This window comes from Oreochromis aureus, linkage group 17 (genome assembly GCF_013358895.1).
Source record: "Oreochromis aureus strain Israel breed Guangdong linkage group 17, ZZ_aureus, whole genome shotgun sequence".
NCBI classification, from domain to species: Eukaryota; Metazoa; Chordata; class Actinopteri; order Cichliformes; family Cichlidae; genus Oreochromis; species Oreochromis aureus.
In genome coordinates this window covers 33,463,116-33,477,025 of record NC_052958.1, presented here as the reverse complement: position 1 = coordinate 33,477,025, position 13,910 = coordinate 33,463,116, and the positions used below count along the sequence as shown (strand labels likewise).

The 13,910-nt window shown below is 40.4% G+C and overlaps 1 protein-coding gene across 7 annotated transcripts in view; it reads right to left on the bottom strand.

Annotated features, from left to right (window-relative positions):
• Nucleotides 1-13,910, bottom strand: part of ddah1 (dimethylarginine dimethylaminohydrolase 1) — an 84,441-nt gene that overhangs the window by 27,819 nt on the left and 42,712 nt on the right. Inside the window, exon 1 of one of the 7 annotated variants that reach the window (XM_039600976.1) lies at nt 8,654-8,706. The exons of the other annotated variants lie outside the window; for them this stretch is intronic. The gene's annotated coding sequence lies outside the window, so the exon portion shown is untranslated. Of the gene's footprint in view, nt 1-8,653; nt 8,707-13,910 lie in introns of those variants that run through there. 7 annotated transcript variants of the gene reach the window in all.

Sequence of the window (13,910 nt, the reverse complement as noted above, 5' to 3'; positions counted from 1 at the left end):
TAAGCATCCAAAATAAAACTATGGTGTTTGGAAAAGCTGTGTTACAAAATCCTCGCTCCGTTTAACAGCACTTGGGAAATAAAAGAATTACATTTTTATAGTTGGATTTAATAATTCTGTCCTCATCCATAGCTGGCATTTTATCAGGTAAACTAAAAACACGTGCCAGCTGCAAAGTTCTTGGTTATTGAGAGTGGACAGTTCAGCTAAATCACTGAAAAGTTCCACAGAGCTGAGGGAATCTGCAGACTCAGATGATTACGATGTAATTTAATCCATCAATACAATAAGAGCAGCCTTAACGTTTCTCTTGGAACCCGAAAGGATTCATAATAAGAAACAATCAGTCTCTAATTCAAATAGCTCCATACAAAAAATCAATAAAGAAAAATGAGGATTGCTTGCAGTGACATATGAACGCACGTTTGAACAGTGAGCCTTATGCGTCATAGCTGAAAATTTGGCTGGACATCCGGGACGCAGATGACGATCGTAGCAGATAGCAAATGCCAAACACAGAAATGTACAAAGACAACAGAGCACAAAATGGGACTAATGACTGCCTTTTAGTCCAAACGACTCAGTGAAATTTAAAATGAATGCACAGATTTCATTAGCTATGCAACAACAAAGTGGATAAGGCTATCTGAACCTTTCAGATATTAAGTCTCTGACGCCGTAGGAAACAGAAAGATGATTCCCTTTGAGAGGGCTGAGTGAGATTAAATGGCTCAGTTATAGATTTGTCATAAGTTTGCCACGGACAGTGATTTCACTGGCTGCTTCTTTAAAAAGAGCAGCAGAAGGTCAAAATAAATGGTGGTCATTAGGAGGAAAATCTAAAGAAGTTGTGGCTCCAACAAGGCTATTAAAGGTATACCCTTCAAACACTCAACTGGACTCACACTCAAAGAGAAGGGCACACACACACACACACACACACACACACACACACACACACACACACACACACACACCAATATATGTATATTAAAAAGTTCTAAAATCAGGATTTTTCTGCTAAGTCTCTTTTGCAGCAACAAAACTGACAAAAGGAGACACACAAAGCATCACACATGGGTGGCTACATGGCCCTCTGATACTGCAAAAGTGGTCAAATGGCACATTCTTAAAGGAAGCTAACTTTGAGGGCTAACGACAGCATGAAATGACAAAAACTCATTTCTCGTGCAGCCACAAGAAAACAAATCCTCTGTGGCCTGTCTCTGCATTACCTAAACAAATCCTTGATGTATGGTGGAACATACTTGTGGTTAACCAAGCCATGACATCTTCCCTCTTTTTTTTTGCAACCCACTCTCCTTTAGCTTTATGATTACATAAATGTTAAAAAGTAGGTCAACGCAAAGGCTTGCACATTTAACAATAGCAGATCACGAGACCCTTGCCCTACATCCACCACAAGGTTCTGGCAGCCTGCCTTATTAAAAAAGCATCTGCAGCCAAACCTACTCCACTGTCAGATTGCTTTTACTTGGGTCTGCCACAATGTCAGAGCTCTGAGGAAGAAAGCGGCACACTGTAGTCGGGCATGGACACATTTACCAACCATCTGGGTTGAGATGGTATAAAAAAGAAATTGAAAAGGTGGGACCTGAAAGCTAGGCCAACATTACAGAAATCTCTTTCAAAGGGTCAAAACGCAGGGCAATGTGTGTGATTGTTAAACTGGGTGTCTTTTGGTTTCTGTGAAAAATAATTACGCTTGAAGAGCAGAGAAAAGCAATCCTCATATAATTACACATTATAGTTCAAAACAGCATAATAAGGGATAAGGGACCTGTTAATCATAAACTGAGACTTTTCTACAATTAGCTTTCTATTAATGCTTTAGTTGCTGTACATGATACACTGATTATTTTTAGATTAAAAAAGAACAAAATTACATCTCATTACAAAGCTTTCAGTGTCTTGATTTGAGTTCTCACTGATAATATATAAGATGGACTTTTAACACAGTGTCTATTAAAAATAAATAAATCTCTCGAATTACATCTAGTTGACAGAATATTTAAGGATCTTTTCACCGAGTGAACTGTAAAGTCAATGTGATTACAAAATCTCTTCCACATCCTCAAAGGGTTGTTCAGTGTAACTGATAAGCAGTGTAACTAGAAATGATGGGAGATTAAGAAGTACATCTGTTGAATAAAGAATCCCTCTTAGATAACACTCTTAGCCTCTGAAATTATCTGTTATCATGGAACAGGGCCAAGCACATTTCTCTGCAGAAGAGCAAACACATCGAGGGGATTAGAAGCCTGTCAAATGTGACGTTAATATGTTGCTCAGGTGAAGTAAAACGCTAAAAGGAAACGTTGAGAAACTTCATCCACAAAAAAGGTTTGACTCAATTAGCGTTTTGTGTTGTGACACCTTGCTGGTCACAGTGCAATCTCACAGAGAGACTGAGGCAGAGCTGAGTACTGTAAAAATAAGCAGAAATAAGAGCCTGTTTGACAAGTCCAATGTCTGTCCCAGAGCAAATAAAGCACTCGCTCCAATCAGCAGGTCTGCAAAAAAATGTGTCTGCTGTCTACCTCTCACTGTGATGGTTCCACAAATACAGGAGAGCTGCAGGCTAGGAACTATTGGAAAGCAGCAGTATGGACGTGGTTGGTTACAAACTTACGTGAGTCTTCACTCTGGGGTAAAACAGAGGGGGCCTTCAGTAAATACATCTTGACTTGGCAACACTCCTCCACGTTTATTGGGTTTGACCCCCACTGATTGGACCTCTACACCCAAACAAGGGAAAAAACCCAATAAACTTTCCCACTCAGGGCTTTACCCCTTCCCTGGCTAAACTGGTCAGTATCTTATCAAAAAAATAACAGCACTGAAAACTGAAGGACAAAAGCAGCTACCACAGAGGAGATCTATTACACATTAAAGTCTGAGTGCAGTGATAGCTGACTGGACTCAGCAGCATGTTCCTCAGCTGAATGGCATACATAAATAAGATCGTAAAACTGGCATCAATTAGAAAGAAAAACAAAAGCCAAAATGATAATCAGTTTTTACGGAGTACAATTTGCATTGGCTGATGATCTTTTTGTGTATAGTATAGTAATATTGCCCTGAAGAGATAAAAATAGATTATTCTATTGGATTTAGGTCAGGCAGGCATGGGGGCCGGTCAGTGGTATCAATTCTTTCATCCTCCAGGAACTGCTTACATACTATCGCCACATGAGGCCAGGGATTGTCATGCACCAAGAGGAACCCAGGATCCACTGCACCAGCGTAGGGTCTGACAATGGGTCCAAGGATTTCATCTGATACCTAATGGCAGTCAGGGTGCTGTGCCTAGCCTGTAGAAGTCTGTGCGTCCCTTAATGACCCACCACCAAACTGGTCATGCTGAATAATGTTAGTTATTCACAGCGTCTCCAGACCCTTTCATGTTTGTCACATGTGCTCAGGGTGAACCTGCTCTGTGGCGGTGTTGTAATTATGGTATTGTAAGGGAAATGCCAATCGGACTCCACCATCCAGGGCTGTGAGCCCTCTATAGGATGTTTGGCTCTCAGTTCACTCCTTAATGAATTCTGTTTCTGATTGTTTGGTCAGAGACATTCACACCAGTAGCCCTCCTGGAGGTCATTCTGTAGGGCTCTGGCACTGCTCATCCTGCCCCTGCTCTTGTACAAAGTAGAATATACCGATCCTGCTGATGGGTTAAGGGCCTTCTTTGGCTCTCTCCAGCTCTCATAGAGTAACTGGCTGGCTCCTGGAAGCTCCTTGATGCTCTTGAAACTGTGCTGGGACATCTGAGTCAGTGACATTTCAAAACACGTGCTCTGCTCCCTGAGACATGAGTTTGCATGAGTTTGATTTTTGTTCTGTACTATGCAACATTTCATTCATGACCTTTCTGCTCACACACTTAACTATATGCAATGTTACTGGTTTAAGTTTTTCTCTTAGATTCCTTTTTATTTAAACACACTATCTTTTATTTAACTGTGGAGTATATTTGTTGTGTCTGTGTGTCCAGAGACTCACTACACTCACAATATCATTGGAAATAATGTAAAGTTATCACAAGTAGCTCAGTCACAGTGAAATCATACAGAGAGAAAAGCGTAAAGCCTTTCTTTCTCCTTCTTCTTCTTAAGAGGAAGCCCAGTGAGAAACCTTACTCACTGTCACCTTTGGCCTACCTGGGCTGATAGACATGGGACCACCCACATCTCAGGTAAAGTGAGTTCAAGCACACTGTGTCAATCACAACTAATTCAACGACACTTCCTTCCATTCAATCCATTCATTTTATTCTATTAATTTCTGATGACTATGAAAATACTAAAGAGAATTTGTTATTTGTTATTCAATGATACCGGTATTACCAAGAGGTTCAGCCTATCCAGTAAATGAGGATGAAAATGAAAATGTTTTAAAAGAAAGCAAAACTGTTTCATATCTATAGCAGTTTGAAGGGTCATATTTTATAGAGTTCAGCAGTTTAGGCTTGAGTTTTCTCAACACAAACACACATTTTGCCAGTATTACCCAACGCAGTGCAGGTGGGGTTCAAGTTTATGGTGACAAAAAATATTTCCCTGTAGAAGATAAACCACAGACACAAGACCTTTTATTGGAAGGGAATTCTTTCCTGACCAAAAGGGACGCCTCTTTGTACAATATCATTGTGTTACCATTGTATTATATTGAGCAGGACAAATACCTAACAATCTAGATTTCAAAAAGTTGCAAAATGCAGACAGAAAAACAGAGCAGTATGCTCCTATAACCACCTGGAAAGTATTGCGAGCTGCCTGAAGTGACTCAAGTTTGTTAATAAACATTTCAATCAGACAATTATGAAGGAGCTTCAAAAACAATGAATTGACGTATTATGGTAATATGCTTCAGTAGTCATGTGAAATGGAGGTTTTGTGGAAGTACAGATGGATCAAAAATTGAGTGGAAATTATAATGCCTGACAAATGTCACCAGAAATCATTTCCCACAACCTGCCAGGCTTTCCGAGCTCTGTGGTATAACCGCAGCTCATTACCCTTAGACAATCAAAACTTGGCATTTGTCTTACATGTACCAAAGATGATTTAACTGATTCAACTTTGAGTCGGAATCACCATTGAGTTTGTTTTAGTTCCATGGGTTGAGGCCCATGGAAAGCCAAAGTAAAAATACCCAGAGCTCCCACATATTTAAGCTGTTTCAACATTTGCGAGGCCCGTGGTACGCTACAGAACGGAATGTCCGACCAAACACACACACTGTGAAGGTTTGTCTGAATTTATGTGGCCAACGACTTGACCCACTGCTGCCTTTTCCAGAAGAGGAAAAATGCATATGGTGCTTTGGGAGTGCACGGCCGTAGACGGGTCAAGAAAAGGCGCTTTGGGTGACTCATGTTTAGTTGAAGCTATTGCGAAGGCTTTCCCCTCTCTCTCTTTCCTCCCACACAGGGAGTCCTCTTAGTGTATGGTGCTGGCCGACTGGGAGAGAGAGGAAACCCTAGCTAAAAGGTCAGGAAAGCCACAGACGCGAGGAGGGAGGATAGAGGCAGTCAGAGAATTTGAAACTCGCTGGACATGAGAATCCTTCTTCCACACATTTACCGACACTGTTAATTTTTGTTCAGGCTATTAATGTTCCGAATATTTGCATGAAAATAAAGCAAAATTTAGCTGCAAGCTTATATAACCACAATATTTGGCACTTTCTGATGCATACTGTCTAGATTGTAAGAAAATCTGTTGATAGCTTTTCATTTCTGCATTCTTTGCATTGTTGAGGTGTTCCAGCGGTTGTTCCTCTTTGCTCTGTCCAGAATACTAAAAAGAGTCTGGAAACACAGTATGTTCTGCAGAAAGAAAACACCATAGCACCACACAGTTACACCCACTTTTTCCAAAGAATGCAATGGACGTGATCCCAAAGGGGAAAAAATTACAGTTTGCCAGGCAAACTATAGACAAACTGCCCATTATAAGGGATTTCCCAAAACAGCCAACAGCATGTGATGTATGGGAGGGGCTGGTATGGAAAACTAGGAAAAGGAGTATGTGTTTTAATCTTAAAAAGGAAAAAAAGACAATATGGGCCAAAAGGTTTCCCATAAATGTTAATGAAGGGCTTTCCCAGAATTTTTTTTTTCCTTCTTTCAGCATGAAACAAGAGGTCAGGTGCTAATGTTAACCAGCAGGGCTGGATCCAGGAAACTGCCTTTCAAGTATAATAGACCATGTGGAATTAAACATACTGCAGGGATTTAGCAGTTAGGTAGTTAACTTTGCATGATGATGTGCTAAAAGAACAGGACAGGCCTCACCAATAGAGGCACACAAGTCTGAGGAAAACCAATGCGACCGACTCATTTTTACTTACAAGCCTTCTGCACAAAGGTAAACTTCTTTAAGCATGTTCCAGCTGTACAGCTGTTAATTCGCTTCAATTTATACAGTGAAAAAGCACCTAGAGTAAAGACTCTACAATAATAGACCCCTACCCCCCCTTCCCAAAATCAGAAATCAGGTGACCTCCTCCTATGAGCAAGCACTTGGCGGCAACGGGGAAGGAAAAACTTCCTTTTAACTGGAAGAAACCTTCAGCACAACCAGGCTCAGGAAGGAGCATCTGCTGTGACTGGTTGGGGATGAGAGGAAGACAACAGGACAAAAGACACACTGTGGAAGAGAATCAAAGGTAAATAACTAATTTAATAAATAATGGTCTGTGAGAGAGGTGTTATGCTAGCGTATGATACCAAGATTGTTACTATGTTTGTCTGTTGCCCATCAACAAACATGCTTTATGCAAGGTATGCTGCAGTGCATTCGCAGATATGTGCAGATATTTTAGATTGATTTCTGTCAATCAAAAATGATTTTTTTCTGTAGTCCATAACTGCTTAGCCAGTTACAATTCAGTTTTTGTCAGAGTCAATATCTACTTCAGGATTTATTCAAGCAAACATTATGCAATTGCAGGCCCAGTGTAGTGAAAGCAACTTCAGCTCATCTCTGCTGTCAACAGAAAAGCTCTACATATCAATTCTCTTAAACAGCTGAAGGCTAAATCCAACAAATCATCTGTGTTTTGTGGATTCTGTTGCGTAGCCAAAAAATATATGCACAAATATGATCCTGCAGGCTACGAGTCTGCAAAGTTGCATGAGCCTGATGTTTTTTTCCCTTTTTTTCCAATTGGCATTGAAAAAAATCTGATGTCTTCATCTCTGTGCATATCAATGTAGGAGTTACTGTACAACAACTATGCCTAAAGAATAGAATAGCGAAGAAATCAAACTGTAACCAAATCAGAGGAAATGCATGAAATGGATACTGACAACCAACCAACCTGGTCAATCACAGGTTATTTCTCATTTAAATAAATAAAATACAAATGTGGCCTCAACTTTGAGCACAGTTGGATCATGTAAGTGTATAACTTTTACTAAAATGATTGATTCTTGTGAACCGTGGACAGACGGACAGATGACAGACACCTTGTCATGGCTCAGTAAGCCAAAAAATGTCAGAAGCAGTCTTTGTGATAACTTTCATATTGAGTTCACAATGAAGTAACAGAAATGAAATGTAGGGTCCACTTCCCAGTTAAATGTCATCACAGTGGGAAACCACAGAGACAACTATACTCATTAAATGTCGAGCACTACTTTTTAACATTTAAAAACCCCACAAATCCACTTTCAGTCTACAAAGTAGTATAAGTAATGTAACCGGTGTTACAGTGTGTGGTCAGGACAGCTCAGTCTGTTCACAGGAGGTTTCCCAATTCTGTAGAATCAGGAAACTGTGGAAAGTTAGCTAAAGTCAAATCCATTTCTTTGTTATTCATTAACAGTTTTTGTGCACTGTACGTTTGATCTTTGACTCTTCTACTGCTCTTGACTGTGTTTTGATAACTGTGCACATTTGCAATCTGCTGCTAAATAGGACCACAATCAAACAGTGAAATTTGGTGGTTGTTACATTTCCGAGAGTCTAACTTGTAATTTGAACAAAATAATTTTATGTTTCTATGGTGAATGTAATAAATTATGTACAATCTGCATCAAATTTAACAACTTACACTTAAGTGTGTATCCTTTTCAGCCCATTTGGCCAGCAGCCTTTCTGCGTGGCGTTTGCATTTTCTCGTGTTTGGTGGATGGATGAACAACTACGCGACAACTATGTGAATTCTGTTATAAATCTATTTGATTGAAGGGAAAAACGCAGATGACAAGTTTTACGTTAACCAGACTCTAAACTTTGTTGAATACTCGAAAATAACTCTTTAAATGAATTAAAAATAATCATGGAAAGGATTTCCACATTAATAAATGCCTTTCTATTCTATATTTTATTATTAAAGAAGCTAAATATTATAAAAATGAGGATTCTGAACCTTGAATCATGCAAAGCTACACCATTAGTCCAAGAATAAAAATGTAGAATCAGAAAACTGATTCTGTTTAAGACGGGCATTATAGAGGCGCTAGCTAATTAAAGATAATTAAGCTGATACTGGATAAACAAAATAAAACTGTCCCAGACTTTAGTTGTTGAGTTTAGAGGCCTTTAATCATTTTAAACTAAAAAAATAATCAATGCAAATCATTTAGATGGAAACTGTCAGCTGACGGTGCACTTACTTTGTGATTTTACTCACTTGCCTGCTACCCTGAGAGTGAGCCTGATGTCTAGCTGACCAGTAATCCTGTTATTTCTCCTCACAGACACCACAGTTATTTAGCTAGCTAGTTAGACCCGAGTCTTTGGCAGCCTCCTTCTGCTTTCCTGTCAGAGATAACAGCCTGCCAGCAGTCAGCCTGACTAGCTATGTCTTTGAAGCACCACATGTAACCCATCTGTGTGTGTGTGTGTGTGTGTGTGTGTGTGTGTGTGTGTGTGTGTGTGTGTGTGTGTGTGTGTGTGTGTGTGTGTGTGTCTAGGAGAGCCACAGCCACTCCCCACCTCACCTTAATGCTGCTGAGGCATGGGCTCGAAAGGCCACAGAGATCAACTCTTGCCCCTGGGCCTCAGTGGAAAAACATCACCAGTGCTGCAATGCAATGCAGTGAGACTGACAGTAATGGAAACAGCATACTTTTCAGACACCACAGGGAATAGCAAACATCTCCATGTCCTGGACAACAGGACATCTCATCTGTCACCATATACATGGGCAGGTTTCACAATGATTAAATTACATTACACATAATAAACAGTGAAGTCTGAGCATTTTTAAAAGATAACAAAAACATAATAAAAATAACAAATTCATCAGATTGATTCAAAAGCAACCAGGATATTATGGCATGGTTTATTAGTGTTAGGTTATTACTACACAGTTTACTTGAGACGTACAGACATTCCTCACACTCATTTCCGTATTTTGTTGCATATTAATCACCGTGTGATTAAAGGGGATTCAAAATGTCTTCCCAAAGAGATGTGGAACAGTCTAAACAATGTGAACAAATATATAAATTCTAATCATCTTTTTGCTAATATCACTTTCAGACAATAGACCATTCTGGATTTATTTTGTGTAGACTGCAAATGTGTCTTTTATGTGACATCTGTCTCTGTAATTCTTACTAATATCTGAGAATGCAGTTTCTCTGCCTATGATGGTAGGAATATTGCCAAGTAAGAATCATTGGTCAGTGGGTGACATATGTTCAACTTTGGATGACACGAGCATCAGCTGTGCCGACCAGACAGGCCCCCCAACATGGGTTTAACCTTAGACAGCCACCACAAAGTCACCGATTGGTTTCTACTTTTCTTGTGTAGCTTTCAGATTCACATTTTGAGATTCTCTCTCTCTTTTTTTAAGCATGTCAAGATAAGCCCTAAAATTTATGAAATGCTGTATGTAATGAGACTTGAAACGTCACATATGACCATGAACTCACTAAGTCCATAAATAAATAAAGAGAAGATGGTTAATTTTCTAATGGATTTTTCAATAATCACAATTATTTTTGTGACCAGAGGATTTGCAGGTTTCAAGCACTTGCTTTACTTTTTACACCAGAAGGCTACTTCCATTTTTTATAAACAGTTTACCTGTTTAATCACCTGTCCTGACAGGATATGTTCTGCAATACTTCTCTTGTGATTGACTAATAAGCGTCCCTTGGATCTGTAAATCCAAGGGACGCTTACATAACAATAACAGCTGACATCATCATGCAGCATAGGCAGCAAGTTTTTTGCTCAACTGAATTTACAAGCAGAAATGCCAAAAGTTCTTATTGTCTTGGGTTTAAGCTTCTCAGACGTTGTGATACATCGCGCTCTCCTATATAATAATATACTACTTAATTCTTTTTTTTGAAGGGGTTGGCATAGCAACACTTTATATTTGATAGACTAAATGTAAATAAAACAGTGTTGAAGTGAAGTCCTGACATGTGCTACAGGTTGACTGCAGCTTACAGAAGCAGCTCTAAGGTAAAGAAGCGTGTCACTCTCTCCCCCTCCTTCGCTCTCCGTTACAGAAGTCGATAGCTTTTCGAGCTCCCCTTCAATCTGATAACATATAGAGCTGCTCAGAAGCTCTTAAACTTCACCATATTTCACATTCTCGGGATTCTGGATGGTGTGACCTCATTGGGTGAGAAGAGCTGGTAGGAAAATAGCCTCGGGCCGAGTCTTTGCTTCAACATGGAAACTTAAGCTAACAAAGAATGCATGACTATGTGCAAACTTGACTGAGGTATACTCGCGAGCAAAAACAACACGCTTTCCTCCGAGAACGCGTCGTCACTTCTATGAATACACCAGCTTGTAGAAAATATAATGTCAGTCGATATTTGTTTACATTTTTGTAAACTGCCACTGAGAGAAGAAGCTACTTTCGGCAGCTCCCTTATTCACAAGGGCTCGTCAGGAGGGGACGGTCCACATGTTTCACTTGTATTTTTACACTGAATGTTCCTCATGGTGCACCCCCAAAAACAGATCTGTCTCTACTCTGAGGATCGAACCATGCACCCTAACAAGCTGCACCTCAACCAGACCCATTTTGGTAGCGATCACCAATCATCTGTATATTCGACCATTCTTCTTGCTGCCAAGAGTTAATTAGGAAGAAATCCAAGCTGCAGTTTTGGACATCTGGCATGTGACATCAACAAGATGAATGGCGTATGGAAAATGCACTGCATTTAAATATTGTGTTTAGAGTCAAGACATTTTACACCGCAAGCTTCATTCACACAGCACTTTTTCTATCACACTCAACAATGAGACACCGGGATCAGTTTTAGTGTTCAGTATCCTGCCCGTGGCTGCTTTGACATGAGGGCTGAAAGAGACCAGGATTGAACCCAGATGGAGGTGGTAGGAAGTACAAGTGCATGAATGAGAATAGGAAAGGAAGGAGGATGAGCAGGAGGCAGTGGCAGCTGAGCAGCTCTGATGGCAGGAAAGCAATTTTATGGAGCTCTGCTTTATGGAATCTTTCTGGAATACAGAGCAACCATTAGGTTTACTAATCAAGCTGAGTGTGCGTCCCCGTGCGTGTGTGTCTGTTTGTGTATGCATGCGGTGAGTGAGCTGCATTCCTCTCACTGAAGCAGGTAATTACTAGCTGGTGATAAAAAGAGGAGAAGGGGGCATTGTGGGATAGCTGTGGTGTGAGTCGCCATTTCTATCAGAGCTTATTGAACGGCTGGAGGTGGACGTGATTAACTACACAGCTGGAAGCTCAGGTATGCACCGACACATATACTGACACACATGCGCGCATGCAAACCCACACAGGCACATGTTTCTTCCACACAGCGACATGTGTACAAAGTAAATTAATGCTAAAGTCGATGTGAAAATGCTTAGAAAATATCTAAGAAAGTATGTATACACAACACGTCACGTCATCTAAAGTGTGCAGCGTACACACACACAAGCAAAAACACACAGTTTGGAGTATATATAGTCTTTTACGTAACATGAGCAGCCAGAGGGTCTGAACCACAGGATCCATACAGGGAAGCAGAGAAAACAAATGCTGCAGGATGTCCTTTCTGCATAATTGATGCATTTCCCAGCCACAAATACCGACGTTAGCCCGGGATGCTGCAAAACAGATTCACAAAAACCCAACATGTGATTTTACCTTATAAGGGATTGAACGTTTTATGCGCTAGGTTGTGTCTATAATGTATGTCTGGGTGAAAGCGTGCTCTGAGAGCTCTGTTTAAGTTCAGGTGAGAGCATTTTGCACAGCAGGTGAGTCTGTCATCATCTTGAGATGGCGCTGCTGGCAGATTCAGGGGCGGTTTGGGAAAGCATTAAGCAGATGAACAAAAACAATTCCACGGTTACCACTTGGTCTAACACTGTTCCACTGCTCCGGTCTATGCCAGCAACACACACAAACACACGACCACCTGGTGGTAGGTCTGAAGTGGAACACTGTTGTAATTCTGGCAGCGTCGAACCTTTTCGTCTGCAGCTCTTGAAGATTCTGCACCATTACAGTTAATATAGACACAGCTGTCTGCTCCACCCCTGCTCGAGAAAACAGTTTTGCACTCCAGCATCACAGGAAAAAATGCTTCTCTGATCATTGTCACAGGCGACCATCACTTCTTTTTTTGCAGGTGAATTTTTTAAAAGGCTACCCGGCTAAAATCAGGGGTTTAAACATGCTCAGAATAGTAATTAAATATCACTCTCCTCTCTCTAAAATAGATTGTCCATGATTAAGTTTAAATGAAGGCAAAGTGCTGCTACCAATAAAGACGTCTGTTAGCGTTGAGGTCTTGACACATACTTTCTCAGTTATAACCTTGCCAGTTCAATTTCTTGTATTCTGGCCTTGGCTGTTTGTCTTGTTGTCTTATCTATAGTCAATTACAGGAAGACAGAGCAAACTGCAACAGATTAGCAGTAATTCAATGCTGACAAACTTCAGACAAGGTGACTTTACAAAAAACATTACAAAAAGAAAAAATCTTTTTTTAAGACTATTAGAAAATTCAGATGTCATCACTCTTATATGCTGTTGCAGAGCAAAGTTAAAGTGAACCTACAGAATGTAGATCTAATCATGGTGGTTCAGACACAGCTGCAGAGCTGAAACTGAATACTGATTAAGCCACCCAGACGCTTTAATAAACCCGACATATGAACGAGAAACCTAAAGTTCCTTCATTACTACAAACACGCAAGGTCAAAGCATGCAGAGAGTACTGCGTTACAGGGGCAAGGGCGACAGTTTGACTTTAAGCGCACGTGTAGAAAAGACATACAGAGCAATTCAGAGAAACAGTGCAAGCTCACACAGCTCCTATAATGACTCAATATACAGTCCATGTGCCCTATCAACAGCTGCTGAGCTACACACACAAGTATGCTGACTTCATGCCAATCATAAGAGTAATATCTCACTTTGGAGTCGCCGGTCACAGCCAGACATGATGACAAATAGCTTTGTGAGTGCTGAACAAAGACTGTTCATTTAGGGTCCCCAGTTAAGTTTAGCCTCTGCTCAGGGCATGCGGTCATTGGACTAAAAGCACCTCCGCACACGGTGTCACACATTGGACATACTTTTTCTACCCTCTCACCAGCAGTGACACCATGACGCAAAGTGACTCGCAGTGTTTGATTTCAGATGGTTGGAGTGACAGAGGAGAGCGGTGCAACAGCTGACGCAAAGCTGATGCATAGCAGCGCCGCTTCATCGGGGGCGTTTCCAGGATATTTAGTCCGAAATATTTAATAAGTATGGAAAACTGATTTATAAGCCAATTTTCAAGCTATGCAACCTTGCCTCCTATTGGAGATTTATTATGTGAAAAGTGGATCTGCGTAGGAATTACAAGTTCTAATTCTTTTTTTAATTAGCTTATAGGTCACAGGTTGCATATTCAAATTTATTGAAAATAGTTA